Raw genomic sequence first — 2782 nt, forward strand, 5'->3', positions numbered from 1 at the left:
CCTGCTGGGAAGTAACTCGACAGGAGGGGTCACTCTAGCATTTCATTTATTTAAAGTGTCTTAAATTTGGTTAAGTTAATTTATTTATATATTTTTCGCCAAGCTGAAACGTGAACTGGTGATGTTGACTGTGCACTATAACTTGCTTGTGCTACTGGAAGGAGGTAGGGAGGTGTCACAGGGGCTCAACAAGCCCCTCTGAATTTAACTTCTCTAAAATTAAGCTTTGAGAAGCTGCTTCAATTACAGCCCTTTGCCGGGTCAGGCACCTGCATTGTCTTACCTTGCCACAGAGCTGCAAGGCAAGCTCTTAACTAAGTTGTTCTTTTTGTATTACCTCTTCCCCATGTTAAAAAATCCTCAGACACAACCATCCCTTGAAATGAATGGTCTCCCAGCTGCCATTAATCAGGCTCTTTCCCATCAGCCATCAGGTTTGACAGCAATGATCAGGAAGAACAAACTCCAGGTCAGCAAAAGTATCTCTCTCCTCTCCATTCTCTTTCCAGGAGCACTTTGCGTGTTAACTTTGTTGCCTTTTCTAGGGTAAGCTTTGTACAAGTGGGAAGTACCTGGTTTAAGGTTACAGATTGTCACTGGAACAGAATTGCTCTCAGACTGACATCACCAAGCTGCTCTTGCTGACAGAAGGGTTGGCCAGAGCTGAGGCCATGCCTCAGAGCCACCTCATCCAGCAGGATCCCTGGGAAACTGCAGCTGTCCTCACACGTTTCAGCTGGGGGTTTGGAAACTGCTGGCTTCCTTCTGCAGAGCTGTAGGCAGAAGAGGTTATGACACACAATGGTGAGACAACCTTTAGCCATTGTGCCAGTTTGGTAAGAGTGTGGATAGCGAGTGTGCCAAAAAATGAAGTTTCTTCAGTCTACACAAGGGAACTTTTCACAATTAATTATGAGGTGACATTATTGCAGTGACAAAGGTGTCACAAATCACACAAGGCCCTCTTGGTGCTGAGGGGCAGTTAGTGTAGCACCTGGAAGCTTCTGTGCAATTCAAAGCAGCTTTTCTTTGCTTTTAAAGTAAAAGCACCTGCAGCCTAACCCTGAAGAGCAGCTTCCAGCCAGCTGTGTAACTGATCCCAACACCAAGATCAGATGATTCAATCCAGTTTCAAGTGCTGTTGCACAACAGCAGAAGCTGTTCAGATTGTCCCAGCCCAGTGTTAAGTTTCTTCCCTTCTAACTGTCTTACCTGCCAGGCAGCTGGGACACATCTTACACAAGCAGACTTCAGGAGAAGAGGGGAGTTATCCAGGTACCACAGCACCACTCCGTGCTCCTGTCCCACTTCCTGCTGGCAGGGGAAGCCAACAATAAAGGAGGAAGGTTGTTCTGTCCCTACAAAGCATGCTTATTTTTGTAGTGCAAGGAGACTATAAATAAAATCTGCACTTTAGAGCTCCAGGGAAAAAAAATATGTTATTTTAGTAACAGATTAATAAACTATTTTAATATGAAAGTCTTTGTTTGGAAAGCTAAGGTGATGACCACGACAGCCGCGCTGTGGTTCCGAGCTGCGAGGCAGCCTCGTCGTTCCCAAGGAAAGCCAAGTCAAAGCAGCACGTGAGCACTGAAAATCCAGTTTATTTGCAGCAGTGCTTGTGTTGTACAAGTGAACTTGGTACCAGAGTTACCCCCCTGCTCACATTCAGCCCCCACATGTGCTGACCTGCAGAGTTAGCAGCAGTTTTAGTTGACAAGCAGAGTATTTCTACCCAAGATCACGTACCAGATTATTTTACAGTCTGAGGTGATTACTGAAGGGTTTCCAGGATATTCATTCTAGATGTAAGGAGCTACTGAAAGGTCAGTGACACCATATCTCAGTGCACCCGAGAGGTGAGGTACATCAGGATTACCCAGCTGCCAGAGGATAAGTGCAATTCCAACATCCACATTTAAACAAAAGCAACAGTATTTATAGAAAACCTTTGAGAACTTGAATTTAATAAACCAAGAAACATCAGCTTGCACTTCACATTTGTACAAAAACATAGAGAAACCACTTGCAAAAGACATATGAACTAGCTAGTAAAAACAACCAAAAAAAATTAAATGGTCCTCAGCAAGAGCATGTACAGCTTTTATGGGAAACAAAGATTACCAGAGCTAAGTATTGCCTCATAACAATTAAAAATCATAATTTGAATGTCTTTTACAAATACACAATATAAAAAACAGGTCAACTTGAACAGAACATTAACTGAATACTTATCTATGTATATACATATACACACTTAAGTATAGAAACTCTCCAAATACTAAAATAGGCCATAGTGGTGAGGTTACTAGCATCTGCTATTTAACTTGTAATGGAAGGAGATCAATGTCCCTGTGTGTGTGTTTGGGTGTAAGAGGGGTTTGTTGTCAGAACAACAGCAATCACAATTGGAACTGACCAGTGGAGCTTGACAAGGTCATCACCAGGCTGTCACCTGCATTTAATTTGTGAATGAAAGAGAAAGATTTGTAAAGTATTCATAAAACTCAATGTGGCATCCAACCTGCAGGGGAAGTATCTCCCCCTTGTAACCCTCAATATGAGGAATCATATAATGCCATTTGACCAGAACACAGTATAACTCTTTCTCTTAGAAACAGAGGAAAATCTGGATTGGTACCATCCTACACTGATGTCAATGAATGCAGCAGTCCAGAGGAGTATTTACACACGATTCTCTCCTCGCTAGGGTAAGGACACAACATGGCTTCCATAAAGGCATTTCACATTTTACCAGACCCGCTGACTGCAGACGTTTTGC

This window comes from Chaetura pelagica, unplaced genomic scaffold (assembly GCF_000747805.2).
Source record: "Chaetura pelagica isolate M959 unplaced genomic scaffold, ChaPel_1.0 scaffold294, whole genome shotgun sequence".
Taxonomy (NCBI): Eukaryota; Metazoa; Chordata; class Aves; order Apodiformes; family Apodidae; genus Chaetura; species Chaetura pelagica.